The 23,707-nt window shown below is 42.7% G+C and overlaps 1 long non-coding RNA gene across 11 annotated transcripts in view; it reads left to right on the top strand.

Annotated features, from left to right (window-relative positions):
- Positions 1 to 23,707, top strand: part of LOC128110163 (uncharacterized) — a 73,056-nt gene that overhangs the window by 26,497 nt on the left and 22,852 nt on the right. For 9 of the 11 annotated variants that reach the window (XR_008218119.1, XR_008218120.1, XR_008218121.1 and 6 more), the window contains one exon: positions 21,487 to 21,604. This is a non-coding gene — a long non-coding RNA (uncharacterized LOC128110163). Of the gene's footprint in view, positions 1 to 3,946; positions 4,119 to 21,486; positions 21,763 to 23,707 lie in introns of all 11 variants that reach the window. The other 2 variants (XR_008218113.1, XR_008218116.1) reach the window with 2 other exon arrangements.

Raw genomic sequence — 23,707 nt, 5'->3', positions numbered from 1 at the left:
CTACGGCTTGGTGGTAAGCTAAAGGGTAATCAGTGGCTCTTCGCTAATTCTCTGATCTCTTCGGCTATTACCCCTATATTTGACTCTGTGTTTCTTATTTACTAAGACTGTTTAGAATTTCGTCTACAACAGTTCTTTTCCTCATTTAAAACACTGTGGCATTCTACCTCTTGAGAGGTGACCTTCTGGTGCTCAGGGTAGGGCTGTCTTGGGTGAAAGTACATCCAGATGTCACCCAGCTTGGTCCTGCAGGCTGAAGAGGATCAAGAGGTCTGTGATGGGGAAAATCATGGTCGAGGTGCTGAAGAGATGGCTCTGCAGTTGAGGGCACTGGTTGCTCTTGCAGAGGATCCAGGCTATATCCAGCATCCACATGGAGGCTCACAACCATATATAACTCCAGTGCCAGGGATCCAATGCCCTGTTCTGATTTCTACAAGCTCCAGGCATGTGCATGTGGTACACAGACATACATGCAATTCAAACACTCATGCACATAAAATAAAAATGTAAAAACAAGCAAAATCACAGTAGAGCTCAGGAGGGAAAGGCAGGTGGTAGCCTTATTTTCATCACAGAGCCAAGACTCTATCACTAGGAAAAGGATTAGCAGGGAGATCCCACCCATATTACAATGCACATTGGATCTGCTGCCCCACTACCTCCTTCCTTAATATGTAGCTCAAGATGGATTTTATGAGCTAAGCAGCATGGCAGTTTATGATAACCAAAGCCAGTCATATCAGCATACAGTTTCCTAGAGAGGTTCAGTGCCATCATGCCAAGAGTGTGGCCCTGGAGTCAACCTGTCCTTGAATTCCTATCCACACTTTAGGAAAAATACTTGACTACTTTGAGAAATATTGGACTAGACACTTGGTGATCTGTGAGGTCTCAGAATTCTTGGGAACTATCTGTTTGTGTGCTAGTCTGTGAGGTCACCTACCCTCCTGCTGCTTACACTGCTTAGGTGCTTCAGAAGGTGATCACCTACTAGCCACAGCTGCTGTGACATTTAGACCACTGACCTCATGACATCCATCTGTGAAACATATCATGACATAAATCCAGCCATCCTGTTTATGGTTAGCAGAGACAAGGTGACTTGCTTCTTGCAATGTTTTTACAGGGATACATAAGCTTCCTTTGGCATTGGTGCTTGAAATGGCTCACCAGTTTTTGTCCTATATTTAAAAATATCCATGAGCTATAATTGAGGATGTCCTTTATTATTTACATTGCCATAAAAAGGTTCTAGCCACTGTCTTGGTGTACCTACTACATGACAGATTATACAGTTCTCTCATCCTACATTCATTTATTTGTCCATTCATAGAAGCTACCACTCACTGAATTCCAGCTCACTTCCTGCCCCTATGCTATGTATACTCTCACAACAACAACAGCTGGAGAAGACCTTCTGTTTCTGCCATTCTATAGACAAGTAAACAGAATTAAATGTCTTCCTTGATACCAAGTGCGTGGGACATAGAAATATGAAGTAGGAATTCAGATGACTATGACAAAGCTATACCTGAAAGAAGCCAAGAGCCTTTCCAGAGGATAAAGCCAAGGCTTAAGGAGTCTTGGTGATATTGGCTTTTGAATATTAGCCGTTTTCTGCTATGAATTGCTCATGTGCTATTGGAGCTTTTCCATTCCTAGAACAGTGTGTTTGATCATTCATTGGGCACAATTTCCCCTATATGGATATAAATTTAACGAAGGAATTTAAAGACCACTACAATGAAAACATTAAGACTGCAAAAAGAAACTGAAGGAGACACCAGAAGATAGAAAGAACTCCCATGCTCATGGATCAGAATAATCCTGTGAAAATGGCCACCCTACAAAAAGCAACCTACAGATTCAAGGAAACCTTCATCAAAACTTGAATGTAATTCTTCACAGACATTAAAAATAACAATGTCGCCGGGCGGTGGTGGCGCACGCCTTTAATCCCAGCACTCGGGAGGCAGAGCCAGGCGGATCTCTGTGAGTTCGAGGCCAGCCTGGGCTACCAAGTGAGTTCCAGGAAAGGCGCAAAGCTGCACAGAGAAACCCTGTGCACAGAGAAACCCTGTCTCAAAACCCCCCCCCAAAAAAAAATAACAATGTCAGAATATATATAGAAAGACAAAAGATCAAGGGAAGCCAAAGCAATCCTGAAGAGAAAGAGTACTGTGGGAGATATCACCTTACCTGACCTGATTCCAAACTGTACTACAGAGCTATAGTAATAAAAACAGCATGGCACTGTTGTAGTAAGAATCATATAGTGTGTAGCCTGTACAGATTTTCTTTCTATCAAAATGGCCACATGTCATTATACATGTCCAAACTTAGAATGTATGACATGGAGAATGGAGTCTAATGTAAATTAAGGATTGGGGTGATTGGGGTGCAGGTGTAGGCTCACCTGTGGTAACAAATGTGGCACTCTAGTGTGAGAACTACACACTAGGAGAGTTTACTTATTTTTTCTCTTTAAAACATAATAATGTCTTTAAATTCTACTCCTGCTGTGTGCTTTCATGGCTCAATAGCTCATTTCTTTTCAGTGATGAATAATATTTCATTGTCTAAATATATCACAATTTATTTATTCACCTATTGAAGGACACCATGGTTGATTTCAAGTCTTGGTAATTATGAATAAGGCTGCAGTTTTTGTGGAGGCATAAACTTTGAATTACTTTAGTTAATACCAAGGAGTTTATTTGCTGGATTTTTTTTTTTTTTTTTGGGTTTTCGAGACAGGGTTTCTCTGTGTAGCTTTGTGCCTTTCCTGGAACTCACTTGGTAGCCCAGGCTGGCCTCGAACTCACAGAGATCCGCCTGGCTCTGCCTCCCGAGTGCTGGGATTAAAGGCGTGCGCCACCACCACCCGGCTATTTGCTGGATTTTATAGTAAGGTTTATGTTTTATTTCATAAGAAATGGACAGGCTATCTTCTTCTTCTTCTTTTTTTTTTTTTAGATTTATTTATTTATTATGTATACAGCATGTATGACTGCATGCCAGAAGAGGGCACCAGATCTCATTACAGATGGTTGTGAGCCACCATGTGGTTGCTGGGAATTGAACTCAGGTCCTCTGGAAGAGCAGTCAGTGCTCTCAACCTCTGAGCCATCTCTCCAGCCCCAGGCTATCTTCTAATATGAATATTTCTTTGTAATCCCTCAGTAAGAAGTTCCTGTTACTCCACATTCCCATGTATTTGGTGTTATCAGTGCTTGGGAGAATGGTCATTCTGAAACTAGAGTGTGAATTTCTAGTTGCCTAATAAAATTTTGTATGCATACTTTCTATATGTATATCCTCTTGGATAAGGTTGACACCAGGACTTCTGCTCTTTTTTCTCTTTATTACTTAATTATTTACTTGATAATTATTATTTAATAACATTGCTTTTCACAAGATGATACTATGTATAAATAACTAACCAAATTAAGGTATAATCTTTTATACTTACTATCAGTAGCTTCAAAGAAATCTTTGAGGGAGGCATTAACTAAAACCCACTAAAGGTAAACGTTATTTCCTTTGTAATACCTAGTAAATCCAGAACGCATGTGCTGGTATGGTGTTTCCCATCATAGCCGCAGTGTGGCTACAACAGTGCTGACTGTCGTCGCTCTTCTTGTGAGTAAGGACTGTGCCCATCACTTTCACAGAAGCCTGCTCTGTTGCTAATCAGGGTTACTTTCTTATTGGGAGATTCCTTCTATGCTTTGAACAACTATATAGAGAACCCATTAGTCAAAAATGAATTCTACAGATATTTTCTGCAAATGTCTTCTCATTTTATAACATCTTTATGAAAGCAGATGTTTTTAATTTTAGTAAAGCTCATCTTGTCAATCATTTATTTAATAAATTATGGTTTTGATGTTGTGCCTAAAAATTATTTTTTTAAGGATTTATTTATTTATTATGTATACAGTGTTCTGCCAGCATGTATGCCTGCAGGCCAGAAGAGGACACCAGATCTCATTACAGATGGTTGTGAGCCACCATGTGGTTGCTGGGTATTGAACTCAGGACCTCTGGAAGAACAGCCAGTGCTTTTAACTGCTGAGCCATCTCTCCAGCCCATTTTTATAATGAACCTTCAGGTGACCAACTTCTGTTCATTCTTATTTCTTTGGTTCCTTTCTTCAATCAGCTTTTTTGTTTGTTTGTTTGTTTGTTTGTTTTTGTTTTTGTTTTTTGAGACAGGGTTTCTCTGTGTAGTTTTGGTGCCTGTCCTGGATCTCGCTGTGTAGACCAGGCTGGCCTCAAACTCACAGAGATCCGCCTGACTCTGCCTCCCGAGTGCTGGGATTAAAGGCGTGCGCCACCACCGCCTGGCCTGCCTAAAAATTCTTTACCAAACTCAAGGTCATCTATATTTTCTTTTTAAAAAAATATTATTTATTTATGTGCATGTCTGTATATGTGCATGTATCTGAGGTTAGGGCCATCCCCTGGAGTTGACAGACAGTTGTGAGCTGCCTGATATGGGTGCTGGGAAATGAACCTGGATCCTCTGGGAGAGCAGTCAATGTTCTCAACTACTGAGCCCTCTCTCCAGCCCCCTATATTTTCACCTATGCATTTTACAGAGTATGGTGTGGTGTGTGGTGCTGGAGATCAAACCTAGAATCTCACACATGCTAAGCAAGCACTCTCCTACTTAAGCTCTGCCCATAACCCCTACATTGCCATTTTAAAAACTATGACCAGCAGACCAGAAACCTGGAAGTTCTTTCATTTCTTTCTACTTTTGAGTCTGTAGTTCTAATCTTCATAAACCCTTCCTAGAGAGAGAATTCCAAGTGGCTTAGAAATTGGATACATCAACATTCTCATGCTTTTATGCATCAGCATAAACTAGTGACCAAGTATCTTTTTTGAAGGGATTTACTATGGGAAATAGTTAACTCTCCTGGCATATTTGAAGCAAACTATAACTTCTGAAAATTCAACTAAACTGGGCATACTTGTAATCCCAGTACCAGGAGACAGAGGGACCACAAGTTCAAGGTCAGCCTGACCTAAAAATTGAGTCCCTGTCTGTAAAGCAACAACAAAAACAAAGCAAAATGGGGGATCAACCTCTGGGCTATAAAAACATAATTGTATATTTATATATAAATAATATACTTAGATATTTCTGCTAGCTAGTATAGTCTTATTTTAGAAACTGGAGTGTGAGAAATAGTACAAAATTTAAATCATGTTATTACAGCTTCAAAAATTAGGGGAAACTACAAAGAAAGGGGACGAACACGAGCAGAAGAAAGAACCCTTGGGCAACAGAGACAAGACAGGGCACACGAGAGGAGACCAAGGACCCTGGAAGGGTGCTGGTGAGAGAGTGTAAAAGAAGGTCAGCTGTCCCTGACACCAACGGTGGCTCAAGAGCAGGGAATGGACTCCTAGAAAAAAAACAACCGCAGATGTGAATCAAGTATCATGACCATAATCAAGGGCATGGCTGTTATTGAACAAAGAACTTCCAAGTCACTAAATGTGCTGCATCTGTGCAATAGGCTTGCAACAAGAATGCCCTGAATTAGAATAATGGCAAAGACCATGACCTAGAGAACTTAAATGAAAATCAATCAAAATAGATGTGCTGAGGTTCAGAGGGAATGAATCCAATGGAATTCTTCCAAATAGATTTCTTAATTTCAAAAGGGTACATATCTCAAAAGGGAGAAAAGGATGTGTAGAACATTAGCAAGAAGACAATTTGTAACATCCAGGACCAGCGTAATGGTAAGGGACCCAGAATAATGTGATCCTAAAGCCTATTCACCATCCACTATGATGAGCACAATGCCAAGTGATAACACTCAGTGTTATCACAGCTCATCTTCACAGCAATGTGAGATGGGAACCGTCTTCTACCATTTATGAATGAGGACATTGAGAGCTTGTAATTTACTTGAGTTACTCAGTCTTGCACATCCAGGGCCACAACTTCAACTCCAGGCTCTCTGACTCCAGAGTTGGAACAAATTCATAGCATCAATAATAATCACTATTTCATAAATATCATTGATGTGTCAGGGACTTGATACACATTATCTTTAGATCTCACTGCAACCTTGTATGGTAGCAATTATAGATATTTATGGGATATTGCTGTATTAATTATTAACAGCATGTTGATGGAGAATCACATTCAGATACAAAAAGTCAATATTGAATTCCCTCAAAAGCAACCATCATCAGCTTCTCACTTTCACCTTCTACAAGAATGATACAGACACATGTGGAAAGCAACGCCAGACAAGTCTGACTCTGGCCAGTTTGTGCTCAAATCCAAACACTTTGGGAAAACATCAACTAGAAAGATCTAAGGGGGGACACATCTATCCAAAGAGGCCCTGGACTCTAAGAAATTGGTTGGACCATGCTGTGTACTTTGGCATGGGAGTTGGTTCAATGGAGAAGATGAATAGATGTCCTCTCTCCTCAGGGAACAATGCTTACTTAGTAAGGAAGGAAGTATCTTGGCTGGATCTGTGGTCCCAATGTAGGATGGGAGCAGAAACTGATGGAATGGGCTTTACTGGAGTCAGCTGCTGCCATCAGCACAAGGAAACAGGAGCAGGGTTACTCTGGGAAAGTACAGCATGTTGGACTGTTATTCATTGTGCGCGTATGTGGGTGGTTACTAAGGACTGAACCTAGGGCTTTATGCATGCTGAACAAGCACTTTACCACTGAGCTGGATCACTACCTCTTGGGCATTTATTCTTGGTACTTTGTAGCATGCCAGGCTCCTAGGACAGGAAAGACATTATATCTTGAGTACATTGGGCAACTACCACATACTGTCCTCCAGGAGCTGCTTCTAAATTAATTCCTTCTCCAAGAGAATATTTGCACTTTGACCAACAGAGGCAGTGTCCTCTAATGAAGTTCTGGTTTCTTGTGCTGGGTTAGTGACTCAGTGTGTCTGACCATCTCCTTGGGGGCAGAGAACCTAGCAAGGGGTATGATATAGGACTGGTATGGAATGATGACAAGAGGTGAGAACACAACTAAGAAGCTGAGCCAAAAGAGTGATGATCAAGTCTTGTGAACCCAACCCTGTCACATATAATAAAGGGTATACAAATTAAACCAGATGAAATAAATAATTTAAACATTTATAACCAACAATGAGATTGAAGCAATAAAACAAAGTCTTCCAATTTTTTTTTTTTTTTTAAAATCCAACACTAGAAGGATTGACCGAAAAATTCTATCAGAACTTCAAAGGACAACTAACACCAATACCCTTCAAATTACCCCATAAAATAGAAAAGAGGGGAAAGCCTCCAAATTCTTTTTATGAATCCAGTATTACTGTCATACTAAAACCAGATAAAGATACAACAAAAAGGAAATTACAGACTGTAGACGGAGGTGGAAGTTTGTTCCGCCAGCAGCCCCAATACCTAGCAGCCACTTTCCAATGTCTAAGATGTATTTCTTACTTGATACTTGTTCTTAATGTATATAGTTTTTATTATGTTAGGATTAGAACCTTCCTTTCATTTTATACCAAAAGGGGGAAATATTGTGGGAATTCTGCCATTCAGTTCAATGGCCAATTGAATGGAGTGATTTGGCCCAATGGATGTGGTCTTCTCTAAAGATATGTGACTCATTAAGAACCAGGGGGGAGGGGTCGGGCATTCCCTTGGGCTGATTGGAGCAGGCAGCCAGCAGCAGAGAAGTGTGGCTTGCAGTTTGGTCTCCAGCTCTCCCTTGGAAACAAAGAGGCAGTGGCGCAATGTCATTCTATATTTGTAAGTGTGCTGTATTGATTATCATCCTTTAATAAACCTGACCTGGTCCCATACTTCTGTATCCCACATTAACAGACCGATTTCCTAATGAGCATACATAAAAAAATTCTCAGCAAAACACTTGTGTAGCATGAATCTTAAAAGTTCTTATTAATAAAATCAAACCTGAAGCCAGTTATTGGGGTGAACACTGGATGATCAGAGAGACAGAACAAGCCACAGCTATCTCACCTTGCCAATTCCTCAGTTGGTCCTGTTTCCTCAGACTGGAAGCTTCTGTGTCCTCATCCCAATGGTTCTCAGCTGAACTGCTGCTAGAAGTCCTGAACGCTTAACCAGCCAAATGCTTAACCAGGCAAATGCCTCTAATTTCTGGTCCTCACGCCTTATAAACCTTTCTGCTTTCTACCACCACTCCCTGGGATTAAAGGCTGCTTTCTGGGATTAAAGGCGTGAGTCACCATGCCTGGCTGTTTCCAATGCGGCCTTGAACTCACAGAGATCCAGAGGGATTTCTGTCTCTGGAATGCTAGGATTAAATGCGTGAGTGCCACCATTTTCTAGCCTCTGTATCTAGTGGCTGTCTGTTCTCTGACCCCAGATAAGTTTATTAAGGTACACAATATTTTGGGGAACACAATACTGTAGCTTGAGTTTTCCTGCCTGGCCCACAGTCAGACAAATCTCTCTCACCTGCCAGTCCCACAGCCTCTCAGACCCGACCAAGTAAACACAGAGACTTATATTGGTTTCAACCTGTATGGCCGTGGCAGGCTTCTTGCTAATTGTTCTTACAGCTTAAATTAATCCATTTCCATTAATCTATACCTTGCCACAAGGCTCGTGGCTTACCGGCATCTTCACATGCTGTTTCTCATCATGGCGGCTGGCAGTGTCTCTCTGACTCAGCCTTCCACTTCCCAGCTTTAGTCTCCTCCTTGTCCCGCCTACACTTCCTGCCTAGCCAATGGCCAATCAGTGTTTTATTTATTGACTAATCAGCAATACATTTGCCATACAGAACATCCCACAGCACTTCCCCCATTTTTTTTTAAAAAGGACGGTTTTAACCTTAACAAAGTAAAATTACATATAATTTGGGAATTTGGGCGTAGCTTCTCTTACTACTTCCTGCTGGAGGGGGGGAGCTGTATCTTATGGGGACACAAAGAAAATTTTAGGATTATGGAATAGTCCATGAGGGTGTATCGTCTGAGCCAGTTGCCTTGAAACGATTCTGGATGTTGGATCATTTCGGCCATGGTGTCATCGGAGACCTTTCAGGGGGTCTTGGCTGGTCAAACCTGATGTATCTTAATCTGGAACAAATCCATAGCCTTTGGCTTTCTGTGAGAACAAAAGCAGAGTCTCTTTTCCAAAGCAACATATCCTTACATCCAAATTTTGAAGTCAAGGTATCTTTAAAGTATACATATTGGTTTAACTCAGCTTCCTTTACAATCAAATATCTCTCTGCTGTTAAGAATCCCAAAGACAAAACAATCCAGATTCTCTGTGTAATATTCATCTTTACGTGGCTTATTTTCTATATTAATTTTACTGTCTCTTTAAAGACTTTATTTTTTAAAACTATGTATTTGTTTCTATAACTGTATATATCACCTTTTTTGTCTCTTTCAAGCCTACGTATATTTTACACACATTGTAAACTATTACATCTGAATCTGTCTTATTGTGAATCTGTTGCTTTAAACTGCAGCAGCTGTGGCTGCTGGCTCCACCCACCTCAGCTTCCCAACATGGCTACGTTTACCACCAGCTCTGGGAGCTATCATGGGTCTATGCTTTTATCTAAGCAGCGTGTAGTCCAGAAACCTCTTTTTTTGTTTTGTACCTGAAAAGGCTAAATCCACCACACAGCTTAATGTGCCACTTGCAGAGGACTCATTCCCGCCACAGTAACTCAAACCGGCAGCTGCCGCTCATTTGAGAGAGACAATTAGGAACTGTTTTTAGCTCCGTTTTAGAATCTTTTTTCTCAGTTTTTAGGTGGAAACTCTTGCCCCACTTTGGGTGCCATTTGTAGCTTCAGTTTTCCTGCCTGGCCCACAGTCAGGACAAATCTCTCTCACCTGCCAGTCCCACAGCCTCTCAGACCCGACCAAGTAAACACAGAGACTTATATTGGTTTCAAACTGTATGGCCGTGGCAGGCTTCTTGCTAACTGTTCTTACAGCTTAAATTAATCCATTTCCATTAATCTATACCTTGCCACAAGGCTCGTGGCTTACCGGCATCTTCACATGCTGTTTCTCATCATGGCGGCTGGCAGTGTCTCTCTGACTCAGCCTTCCACTTCCCAGCTTTAGTCTCCTCCTTGTCCCGCCTACACTTCCTGCCTAGCCAATGGCCAATCAGTGTTTTATTTATTGACTAATCAGCAATACATTTGCCATACAGAACATCCCACAGCACAATACCACCACACACTTGTAAATCTAATTCAAGATTATATGAAAAAGATCATTTATCATGACCAAATTAGCTTCATTCCAGATATGCACAAGATACATACATAATCAATAAATGTAACTGATCACATGAATGGACTCAGAGATAGAAATAACACAATTGTCTCAATAAATTCAGAAAAGGCCCTTGAACGAAATCCAGAAACCTTTCATGATAAAAGCCACAGAAAGACTGGGATAGAGGGGACCTCAACATGATATACAACAAACCCATAGCCATCATCATGCCGAATTGAGAACAAGATGAGGGTGTTCACTCTCCACTTCTCTTCAGTATTGCTTGAAGTCTTAGCTAGAGACAACAGAAGTGGGGGAGGATAAATAAGAATAAAAGTCAAAGCACATCTATTTTCAGATGACATGATTCTGTGTCTATGAGACCCTAAGGGCTTCAGCAAAAACCTGTTAAAGCTGATACACATTTTCCAGCACAGTAGAAGTATATAAAATTAAAACACAAACATTAGGAATATTACTATATACCGATGACAGACAGACTGGGAAAGAAATCAGGAAAACAATTCAATTCACAACACACACACACACACACACACACACACACACACACACACACACACACACACTACACTACACGGATATAAATTTAACGAAGGAATTTAAAGACCACTACAATGAAAACATTAAGACTGCAAAAAGAAACTGAAGGAGACACCAGAAGATAGAAAGAACTCCCATGCTCATGGATCAGAATAATCCTGTGAAAATGGCCACCCTACAAAAAGCAACCTACAGATTCAAGGAAATCTTCATCAAAACTTGAATGTAATTCTTCACAGACATTAAAAATAACAATGTCAGAATATATATATAGAAAGACAAAAGATCAAGGGAAGCCAAAGCAATCCTGAAGAGAAAGAGTACTGTGGGAGATATCACCTTACCTGACCTGATTCCAAACTGTACTACAGAGCTATAGTAATAAAAACAGCATGGCATTGGCTCAAATACAGACACATAGATAAATGGAACAGAAAACCCAGATATAAGTCCGTGAAACTACAGCAAAGACACCAAAATACACATTGAAGAAAAGACAACCTCGATAACAAATGTTGCTGAGAAATCAGGAGTTCAACATGCAGAAAAGTGAGACTATATCTTTATTTCCCACCCTGCACAAAATTCAACTCCAAATGGACCAAAGACCTCAACATGAGACCCGATACCCTGAAACTGTTAGAGGAAAAAGTAAGGAACGTGCTTCAACTTACAGGCACAGGCAGACTTTGTAAAGGACTCCAGTGGCATAGGAAATAAGACGAACAATTGACAGATGGGATCTCATGCTGTTAATCAAGCAGAGGCAGGTCACAGAATAGGAGACAATCTTTACCAACTGTACATCTGTGGTAGTTTGAATGTAATTGGCCCCATAGGCTAATAGGAAGTGACATTATGAGGAGGAGTGGCTTTGTTGGAATGGGTATGGCCTTGTTGGAGGAAGTGTGCCACTGTTGGGGGGGGGGCTTTGAGGTTTCCTATGCTGAAGCTGTACCAGTGACACAATTCACTTCCTGTTGCCTAGGGATCAAGATATAGAACTCTCAGCTCCAGCTCCAGCACCATGTCTACCTGCATTCCACCTGCCCCTCCCCCCATGGTAATAATGAACTAAACCTCTGAAACTGTAAGCCTCCCTGTAAGCCTGGCCCACAGTCAGGACAAATCTCTCTCACCTGCCAGTCCCACAGCCTCTCAGACCCGACCAAGTAAACACAGAGACTTATATTGGTTACAAACTGTATGGCCGTGGCAGGCTTCTTGCTAACTGTTCTTACAGCTTAAATTAATCCATTTCCATTAATCTATACCTTGCCACAAGGCTCGTGGCTTACCGGCATCTTCACATGCTGTTTCTCATCATGGCGGTTGGCAGTGTCTCTCTCTCTCAGCCTTCCACTTCCCAGCTTTATTCTCCTTCTTGTCCCACTTACACTTCCTGCCTAGCCAATGGCCAATCAGTGTTTTATTTATTGACTAATCAGCAACACATTTGCCATACAGAACATTCCCACAGCACCTCCCCAATTAAATGTTTTCCTTCTTAGGAGTTGCTCTCGTCATGGTGTCTCTTCACAGCATAAAAACCCTAAGACAACATCCAACAGAGGATTAGTGTCTAGAATATAATAAAGAGCTCAAAAAACTAAACACCAGGAAAACAAACCACCCAATTTAAAATTGAGCTCAGAAGCAAGGGAATCTCTGAGTCCAAGACCACTCTGGTTTACACATTGAGTTTTAGGACAGCCAAAGCTACATAGAGAGACCCTATCTCAAAAAACAAAAACTAAATAATAAATAAATGAATAAAATGAGTAATGGAACTGAAGAGAAAGTTCTCAAAGGAAGAAATATAAATGGCTAGTAAACCTTTTAAATAAAAGGTATTTAACATCCTGAGCTACCACAGAAATATAGATTAAAACTACATTTAGAGTCTGTCTCACCTCACACAGGATATTCACCAAGAATACAAGTGACAAAAAATGCTGGTATGGGTGTGAGAGACGAGGGAGTCTATACACTGTTGGTGCGAGTGTAAAAATGGTGTAACCACTGGGAAATCAGTCTGAAAAATTCTCAAAAAGCTAGAAATGGAGCCACAACCCACCTATCACATTCCTGCCCATACCCAAGGGTCTTTATGTCCTTCTACAAACACTTGCACACCCATGTTCATTGCTGCTCTATTTACAACAGGGGAATCAACCTTGATGCCCATCAACTGAGGGATGGGTAAGGAAAATATGATAATATATACACAGTGTAGTTTTATTTAGCTGTAAAGAAATAAAAGCAAATTTGTAGGAAAGTAGATGAAACTAGAAAAACAAATTATAGTGAGTGGGGTAACCCAGGCTCAGAAAGACAAATACCACTTGTTCTCTCTCAAATGTGGACACTAGCTTCAAATCCTTTGTTTTGTGCTTTTAACTTGGAGCACTTGTGAAAGACAGAAAACTAGAAAGGCTATATTGTGGGAGTAAAGGGAGGGAGACAGTAGGATATACATTTTTAAAAAGGCAAGAGAAAGCCGGGCGGTGGTGGCGCACGCCTTTAATCCCAGCACTCGGGAGGCAGAGGCAGGCGGATCTCTGTGAGTTCGAGGCCAGCCTGGGCTACCAAGTGAGTTCCAGGAAAGGCGTAAAGCTACACAGAGAAACCCTGTCTTGAAAAACCAAAAAAAAAAAAAAAAGGCAAGAGGAAGAATACTGAGAGGGTGGAAAGGTTTAGCAGGCATGGGTGAAGGATGGATGAAACAAGGGTGTAAAGGGTAGGTGTCTTAGTAACGGTTCTATTGCTGTGAAGAGACACCATAACCATGGGAACTCTTATAAGAGAAAGGATTGTGGCTTGCATACAGTTTCTGAGGTTTAATCTATTATCATCATGGTGAGAAGCATGGCAGCATGCAGACAGACATGATACTGGAGAAGTTGCTGAGAGCTATGCATTGGGATCTGCAGGCAGCAGAAAGAGAGAGCAACAATGGGCTTGGCTTCGGCTTTTGAAACCTCAAAGCTCTTACCACACCCACCCACCCCTGACACACCCCACCCCTGTGACACACTTCCTCCAATAAGGCCACACCTCCTAATCCTTCTTAAGTTGTGCCACTCTCTGATGACTAAGCATTCAAACATATGAGCTTATGGGGACCACTCTTATTCAAATCTATCACAGTAGGGATAACCAAAATGGAAGGTGTATGAGAAGCCATATGGAAACTTTCTATCTTACGACTCAATTAAACATATAAATGGGGACCGGAGAGACAGCTCAGTGGTTAAGAGCACTTGCTGCTCTTCCAGAGGACATAGGTTCAATTTCCAACACTCAGTAGTGGCTCACAATTGTCTGTCAACTCCAGACCCAGGGCATCTGATGCCCTCTTCTGGCCTCCAAGGGCACCAAGCACACATATAATGCACAGACATTCATGCAGGAGGTTAAACATTAGTACATATAAACATAAAATAAAATAAAACTTATGTGTATGTATATGCATATATATACATATATATATATATACACACACACACACATAAACTTACACACACAGAGGGGAGAGTGGAGCATGATATGAAAGAAAGGGAAAAAACTGGAGGTTATGGGTTTGAGTGGGGATGGGGATGATGAAGGGGGAAAGGGGGAAGAAGTGGGTTAACCAAAAATAAGGATGTATTTTTTTAATAAAGCCTATGGGGACTGAATAATTTGTAAGCTAATTAAAAATATAATAAAAAATAAGTTTGGCAGCTGTGTATGGTGGCACTCACCTTTAATCACAGCACTCAGGAGGCAGAGGCAGATAGATCTGTGAGGTCCAGGCCAGCTTTGTCGACATAGTTCTAGGACAGCCAGGGCTATGTAAAGGGATCCTGTCCCAATAGATAGGTAGGTAGGTAGGTAGGTAGGTAGACAGACAGACAGTCAGATAGACAGACAGATAGATAGATAGATAGATAGATAGATAGATAGATAGATAGATAGGTAAAATTAGTCTTAAAAAATAAAATTGAGTTTAAATGAAGGTACTTTGCATGGGTGGACTATGGTGGTATTTTATTTGTACTGAAATGTGATTTTATTTGTATGTTAATAAATAAAGTTTGTAGCTAGAGTTTTCCTGCCTGGCCCACAGTCAGGACAAATCTCTCTCACCTGCCAGTCCCACAGCTGCTCAGACCCAACCAAGTAAACACAGAGACTTATATTGGTTACAAACTGTATGGCCGTGGCAGGCTTCTTGCTAACTGTTCTTACATCTTAAATTAATCCATTTCTATTCATCTATACCTTGCCACATGGCTCATGGCTTACTGGCATCTTCACATGCTGTTTCTCATCATGGCGGCTGGCAGTGTCTCTCTGCCTCAGCCTTCCACTTCCCAGCTTTATTCTCCTTCTTGTCCCGCCTATACTTCCTGCCTGGCCACTGACCAATCAGTGATTTATTTATTGACCAATTAGCAACACACTTGACATACAGACCATCCCACAGCAAAAGTTGCCTGGGGGTCAGAGCTAATAGCAAGCCATAGCAGAGCTGGGCGTTCGTGGTGCACGCCTTTAATCCCAGAACTTGGTAGGCAGAGCTAGGTAGATCTCTTTGTCTTCAAGGATACAGCCAGCATTGGAGACACACGCCTTTAATCTCAATACCATAGAAGACCTGGAGGGCTGTACAACAGACAGTGACGAGGCAGTCATGTGGTTGGTTTTACAACCAATGAGAAGGCAGAACAGAAAATCTATATAAAGACAAACAAACAGGAAGTAGCTCTCTTTTCAGAGAGGTCTCTTGGCTCAAGAGGCTAGCTGCAGCAGGCGGGTAAGGCTCTTAGCTCTGATCTCTTGGCTTTCTTCTTTGCATTGGTTCTGTGTTTCTTATCTAATAAGACGGCTGGTTACATCTACAGTGGACAACGCTGCTTCTAGAAGACATGGCTTAGTGGATGAAAAATCTCAGTACCAATCCTAGGATACCTCTTTATGAGATGTTGGTCAAGGAGGTCTCAGAAGTCCCCAGAACAACACAGGTTATTGGCATTGGGGTTTTTTTGTTTTTGTTTTTGTTTTTTTTGGTTTTTCAAGACAGGGTTTCTCTGTGTAGTTTTGGTGCCTGTCCTGGATCTCACTCTGTAGACCAGGCTGGACTTGAACTCACAGAGATCCGCCTGGCTCTGCCTCCCAAGTGCTGGGATTAAAGGCATGCACCACCGCCACCCTTTGGCATTGTTTTTGGTTACTCACTATACCTACAACTAAAATCCTGGTGAAGACACCACACACTTTGGTGGCAGGACATAGCGAAATTAGTCTCAAACTGAGTGAGAAGCTTCGTCCCCGCTGGCTAGCATTTGGAGTGCCCGAGCGTGCTATAGAGGCCACCAGGGGAGAAGACATCGATGGTTTGAACTCAGATGGACTGTGCATGTTGCAGTACCTACCTGCCAGGCACGATGTGCCCACTAGTGCAATAGGAAGGTGTCCAACCACCTCTAAACAGACCTGAGGCCTGTCCGCAGAAGAGAAGGCAGGCCTGAGACCATCATAGACCCTAGGATGGAACCCACTATCATTATTTTGCTAAATGATCATGTTATCAAATACCTTGCTGATGTTTATACTCGTTATAAACCTGTGCTGCTTTCATTATTGGTCAGAGAAGCTTCTTCTTGAAGTTAATCCAGAGACTCATAAACAATCAGAGTTCTGAGAATAAGTGTCTGTTGAGGACTCAATCCTAAATGGAATATCTGTATATCAACTCCCACCCCTCAAGACTCAGGGAACACTGCAGAAGAGAAGTACAAAATGTGAGCTCAGGAGGAGGGGGGAGATGCCTCAGTGCTGTCTTCTGGACATGCATGGCTCTTGTACTCATGGACTCACAGCACTTGGCTTCCCAGGACAAGACTACAAGCCAGTGAACAGTCTACAGTGGGTGGGTGAGGGGATCATGTAGTCCTACCCTAGCTGAGGCTATGAGCATTTATTGGGGAAGGGAGAATCTTTTTGTGTGTGTGTGGGTATGGCCACAGGAAGCTTGCCCATGTTCCAATGGATGACTCCACCACATCCATGAATACATGAAAAGCACTGATTAGACTCAGTGAGATATATAAAAATATGAATAAATTTAAAAGGAGATGAAGTTGAAAGAGGCTGTATGGGGGCATGTTCAGAGGGAATTGAAGGAAGGAAATGGAGGGAATGGGGGAGATATGATAAAAAATATTCTGTATCTATGTAAGAAATTCTCAAAAAATAAATAAAAATATTTTAAAAGGTAACAAGTACAAAAACGTATTACTCAGGGCATCTCAGCTTCACAGTGGCCCATCGGCACTGCTAAGAACTTCATGCATCACAGTTCAACCTCCCCCTCTGCCTAGCCCATCTTCCCTCAGTTCCACACAAGTGCTGGTCTTAAGAACACTGTCGGGTGTGGGGAGGGGGGACTTCTTGCCTCCAGCCATCTTCTCAGATCAGGGGATCCTAACCTTCAACACTCCTACCAGACAGAAAGCCTAAACAGGGCCAGCTGTAGTGTTCTCTGTTACCTGCCCTTGCTTTTTATCTTGCTCCGTCACCCTGGAACCCAGCACAGTGCTGTTGTGGAATAATCTTTTTGTACACTGTGAAGATGTATCATTCTGATTGCTTTAATAAAAAGTTGAATGGTGAATAGCTAGACAGGATTTCCAGGCACAAAGGATGCTCGGAAGAAGGGTGGAGAGGCCAAGAATCAAAGACCAACAGGATGGGCACTGTAGAGATGGGGTAATAAAGCCACAAGGCAGAAATAAATTAATAAAATGGGTTAATTTAAGTTATAAGAGCTAGTTAGAAACAAGCCTAAGCTATGGGCCAAGCTTTCATAATTAATAATGAGTTTCTGTGTTGTGATTTGGGAGCTGGCTGGCAGGATAGAGAAAGACTTGCTACACAGTGCTGGCCAGAGGGCCCCACGACAAACTTCTAATGAGTGGAAAACATACAATGGCGTGGACAAAGCTGGACGCCTTTGTACAGATCAGGCTGTGACTCACTCTGGCTTGTTTCTTGTTGGTGAAACAATGCTTTCAGGCTGCACTTTCTCCTGGCAGACTCCATCTTATGAGCAGCATTTGATTCCATTTTGAGTGTAGATGTGCACGGAGACACCACTACCTGTCCTGTACCACTCATGAGCACTGACTAATAAATAACTGATGCATAAAAGTAGAACAGAGCCAACTATAAATTTATCAAAATAGACTTGGGTCACATGAACACATGGGTATATTAAAACCAGATGAGAATACAGGTCCAAGAACCTATCAAACACATCAGAGCAGTGAAGGGCACAATACCCTCCTCTGGGCCCCAAGAGAAGAAAGACATCTAATGCTGTGATGATGACAGTTCTTTTGAACTGTCGTCTGATCACCTGGTGCGTGTGTGTGTATGTGTGTGCGTGCGTGCATGTGTGTGTGTGTGTGTGTGTGTGTGTGTGTGTGTGTGTATGTGTGTGTGTGTGTGTGTGTGTAAAGGGATGAACAAAGAATTCCTGGTTGTCCCCTAGGCTTCAAGTCTGTTTAGTCCCCATTGCTTGATGCAGTCCACCCAAATTACCATCTGTTTGTCCAAACTTGGTCCTATCCCTTGCCACCACAGGTGCTAAGCCTTTGCAGCTCAGCTCAGCTCTGAGACCCTCCAGCAGCTGGCTTCTCACTCTCTCACCTCCACACTGCAGTGATTCAGCACCTGTACCAGCTTTCTGCTCTGCCAGGAAGGCCTCTTGAACCTGACCTCTCCGGTAGCTTCTTTAAGCCTCTGGTAGCCATTCTATGACCTGCATATAAACATACAGAGAGATAGGATTGTGGCACGATGTGTAACATGCACTCTGAGAGCTAGTAGTTAAGAGTGGGATGAAAGAACCTGTGTTTGCCAATGGCCAGCTGTCATTTGGTAAATTGCAGCCAATGAGACAAAGAAGATGAAGTTTTTTCTTATTCTGAGAACAAATAGAAAGATACAAATGTGTCACAATTTCTCCTCCCAAGAATGTGCTTCCTTCACATCCAATATAAATGTGGGGCATCTTCTCATCTTTACCATGCAAAACACCCACAGGATACACAAGGAACACAAAATGTGTGCAGTCTAGGGAACTAACTTGCACACTGTTTCCTGGAGAGATACACTTTTGTTTGTTTGTTTTTCAGAGGCAAAGTTTTTCTGTAGCTCTGGCTATCCTAGAACTTACTCTGTAGCCCAGGCTGGCCTCAGACTCACAGAGGTCTGCCTGCCTCTGCCTCCCGAGTGCTGGGATTAAAGGCGTGTGCCACTGTGCCTGGCTAGTATACTTTGTATTTTTAAAACCAGGTGGTGTGGCTCAGGCTGGGCTCATCTTTCTGCTTCTGGAGGACAGTGATCCATAATTCGGAGAGGTGTGGTCTAAGCACCCAGGCAGCAAATCTCATGCTCTGCAGGCATTTCAGAAGGTGTCTAGTGAAGACTTCCCTTGTGTGGCTCAATGACAACTTCAGCCAACTGATTACTATGGCTGTGCCTGTAGCCTAATTGGGGCCATTTTTCTGCTCTAATGGTCTCTGTCAACATTCCCAGCAAGAACCCTGTTATTGTAGTTCCAGACTGTCCCAATGGACTGGAGTTCTACCCTCTTCCTTGTCTTCAGTTTGGCTTGGCCAGCTTTGCCATGGCTGTGCGAGGTGTCTTCCCTAATCACTTCCTGCCCAGGGAGACTGCCAGACAGCACCTTTTCCGATTGCATTATGGATCACACAGATCCAGGATGTGTCGGTTTTAGTTGGATTGACTGTGAACATTTACTTTTGTATCTTCAGGATCTAGTGTTTGGCTCAGAAACGTCTCAATGAATGAGTGAATGAACAGGCAGGATGACATCTGTTGCCCCTCACCCACCCAGGATTGTGAAACCACAGGCTTGTTGCTCCTCATTCTTTCCACATGGGAAGCATCAACTAGAGAGCCTTACTTCTTCCCTCAGAAGAGAGACATCCACAGCTTTGTCTCTCCTGTACTTTTTTCTCTTTAAAACATAAACACCATCATGCTTCAGGGGGCAGAGAAAGGCTCAGGCTGAATCCATCTATTGTATTTGAACCCCACATCCATATTACCTGCCTCATAGCACTTCCATTACCTAGTGGGCCTTTCCCCCACCTTTGGGGTTTCATTGCCATCAGCCTGTTCCCAGGAAGGTCTGATACCTGTGTCCCAAGCCCAGCCACTTTGCATTCTGAGGCTCTCAGTCCCCCATTTCCTACCAAAGTTTTGAATTAACAGTTGCCATGCCACATCACAGTCCCAGGTGTTCATATATGCATCAGGTGAAAATCCCACTTTGCATGTCCAGGAGACCTTCATTTTCATCTGGAAAGAGGTTTTGCATATCTCTGCTCTGATTTATTGATATCACATCAAGTTGGTCCACTGTCCTGTTCCAAGGACCTACAGTAAGGCTTCCTTTAACATACTCATGGTTGGCTATTTCAGCTCTTGGGCTGGACCTGTATAATAAGGTCGGTACCACACAGTGAGCCACGTTTGATCCATGCCCTTCACTTGCTCCCTAGTTACTGGTTGCTGTGGTTTGTCCATCAAAGGTGTGTGTGTTTAAAGCTTGGCACCCATGTAACAGTGTAAGAAGTTGTGAGACCTTCAAGAGGTGGAGCCTAGTCCTGAAGTCATTGGAGTTATGCTTCCTGAAGGGATTGCTGTTTCTCGTGGAGTCCATTTAGTTAGTAGCTTTCTTGCCAGAGAGAGTTCTTATGAAAGTCCAAACTTGACCCTGGAACATTCTCTGGCTTCATGCCTTATCCTATGATCTGTTTCTTCCACCACCCACTCACTGTTGTGATGCATTCCTGCTGAGGACCTTACAGAGCTGAGCTGATGTGGGCACCATGCTCTTGAGCCTCCAGTACTCTGAGATAAACAGGCATCTTTTTCTTTATAGAATTACCCAGCCTCAGGTATTTTGTTATAGTGAAGTAAAACAGGGGCTGGAGGTGTAGGTCACTTGTCTAGCATACATGAGGCCCTGGGTTCAGTCTCCAATACCACAAAGAAAAAGAAAGAAGAGAGGGAGGAAAGAAGGAAGGGAGGGAGGGAGGGAGGAAGGGGAGATGAGAGAGAGAACAAGAGAGAAAGCCAGAGAGAAAACAAGCACTATGGAAATGCAGTGTGCTCAGCAGAGTGATGGAAATGTTCTTGTAAAAGAACGGAAGAGGAGGTCTAAACTAGGGCAGAGAGGCCTGGGAGGGTTCCTTTGGGAGAAGATGTCTATCTCTCCAGGAAACAGTGTGCAAGTTAGTTCCCTAGACTGCACACATTTTGTGTTCCTTGTGTATCCTGTGGGTGTTTTGCATGGTAAAGATGAGAAGATGCCCCACATTTATATTGGATGTGAAGGAAGCACATTCTTGGGAGGAGAAATTGTGACACATTTGTATCTTTCTATTTGTTCTCAGAATAAGAAAAAACTTCATCTTCTTTGTCTCATTGGCTGCAATTTACCAAATGACAGCTGGCCATTGGCAAACACAGGTTCTTTCATCCCACTCTTAACTACTAGCTCTCAGAGTGCATGTTACACATCGTGCCACAATCCTATCTCTCTGTATGTTTATATGCAGGTCTAGGTTCCAGAGGTTCAGTGAGTGTGGCCTGAAGAAGTGAGAAGATGAAATGTGGACTCAGCATGGACCAGCCAGTGAGGACCCTCCTGGGCCGGCAAGTGCTGAGGAGACAGCGGTGAGCCAAACCCTCTTCCCTCCTAGTGGAAAGAGACAAATAACCAACAGCAGAGACCATTAGAGGACGATCAATGCTGTGGAGAGAAGGAACAAGCCGTGGAAAGGGATTCGGGCACCCCTTCTGAAGAGAAGCCATTTTAAATGCAGGAACTTTGAGTAAGGCATCAAAGAGCACTCTGTGTTAGCACAGTATGCACCTAGCTTGAGCCAACCATACACATCTTGGTTATGATTGCCATTTCAAAATTACATTTCTAATTTATTTATGTGGTGATGAGTGTGTGTGCATGCACATGCGGATGTGGAGTTGAGAGGTCAACTTTAGGGAGTTGCTTCTTTCTTTCTACCATGTGAGTCCTGGAGATAGAGCTCACTTGTCAGGTGTGGTGGCAAGTGTCTTCACCCACTAACTCACCTTGCCAGCCATGACTGCCATTTGGGGCATCAGGTGACCCTGGCACATATTCCAAACTCTGTGGGATAAACACAGTCATTGACAGAGCCAAGTATTTCATGCTACATACAGACCCAGGAAAGGCGGGGCACATTCCAATTGGTCACAATCCACCTCTGTCCAGCTTAGCATGCAAATCCCTTCTTCCTTCTTTGAGCTATGGGGACCCTGCTGTTTTGCTGCTGCTCAAGATACACTCCCATCCCTAAGTCTCTGCTGCATGCATTCTGTGCAGCCTCGGGCTTGTCTGCCTTTCTTTAGCATCTTGGCACCTTCCTCTTCAGGTGGGTCTTAGACACCGAGTTCTTCGGAAACAAGCACCAGTCTCTTTCATCTTCATCACAGCCTTATTTCTGAAGTTTGTTGTTTCTCTTAGACCATTTCATTCTGAAGACAACTCTGTGACAAGGTAGGACTCTGGGTCTGCTGAGCCCTGATGCTCCTCCGCTAGCTTGCTAGGGCTGCTATGCTGTACTATAAGCTGTGTCACTTCTAACCGAATAACATTTTCCTTCAGGGTTGAAGGTCAGGAGTCCGAGATCAGAATGCAGATAGAATCCTTCTGAGAGCTGTGAGGTAAAGATCTGCTCCAGGCCTCCTTCCTTGGCTGCTATCTTCGTGTGGTCGATCTTCCCTCTCTATGTAGCTGTCCTTAATCTCCCCTGTATAGAAAGATACCCATCATTTAGATTAGGGCTTGGACGACTTCATTTTAAACTTCATTTTAATGTTGAGTAACTTGTTTGCCTCATCTAAGGTCATGTCTCCAAGTGAGGGCCTATTCTGAGGAAGTCAGGACTTCCACTGTGAATCTGGACTTCCACTGTGAATCTGGAGAGGTGGGGCACAATGAAGCCCTAAGAAACCTCCAGTCACCTTGAACTTTAGATTTTACAGCTTGGGCTAGCTGACTCATCCAGGCTAGACAGGTAGATGACCTACCCCACACACCAATGGCTTTTAATGCACAAACCCACTCACTATTTGAGAATCTGTCAAGAAACAAAGGGCTTTCCATGGAAGGTCTGCCTAACTCACTTGGAAAGATAAATATTTTGATATTTCAGAACAGACTCCACAAGTCTAGGTTGGAGTACAACAGGATGTGCCACATCTTGGACTCTGGTTAACCCTGAAAAGATCTATCTGAGGCTGAGCAAAAGTTAAGAGGACTGTTAAAGCAGAAACCGAGAAACAGCAAAATGAGCAAGAGAGAAAGGAAAACGTTAGGAGGAATCCAAACCCAAGGCGGCAGAGGAGAGGGTTGGAGGAAGAAGGAAAATGAGGCCAGAGAGAAGCGAATTACCTCAGGTCACCTCGGAAATGACACCTGCTCTCTGGAGACGGAAACACATGCAGATGTGTGAGCTGAAGTGTTATACGATGGGAAGTGTTGTTTTCTAAGGTAGAAATGCCCAGGTACAATGCCCTTTGGAGGCCAGGGTTGTAGGTGTCTGCCAAACTACTTCCTAATCTTTCTTCAGTTAATTTTTAAAGTACAACTAAAATATTTTCAGTCTTTTGTGAGTTGCCAATCTCAATGTTCATTGCTCTGAGACGCTTTTTTTTTCTGGTTGTTGTTGTTTGTTTTAAATTAGCAAGTACGAGAACATTCCAAGACAAACTAACCTATGCAATAACCCATCT

The sequence above is a fragment of the Peromyscus californicus genome, unplaced genomic scaffold, assembly GCF_007827085.1.
Source record: "Peromyscus californicus insignis strain IS unplaced genomic scaffold, ASM782708v3 Scaffold_14__1_contigs__length_90479793_seg_2, whole genome shotgun sequence".
NCBI lineage: Eukaryota > Metazoa > Chordata > Mammalia > Rodentia > Cricetidae > Peromyscus > Peromyscus californicus.
Note: the sequence above shows the minus strand (reverse complement) of the source record. Positions and strands in the feature narration are given on the sequence as shown.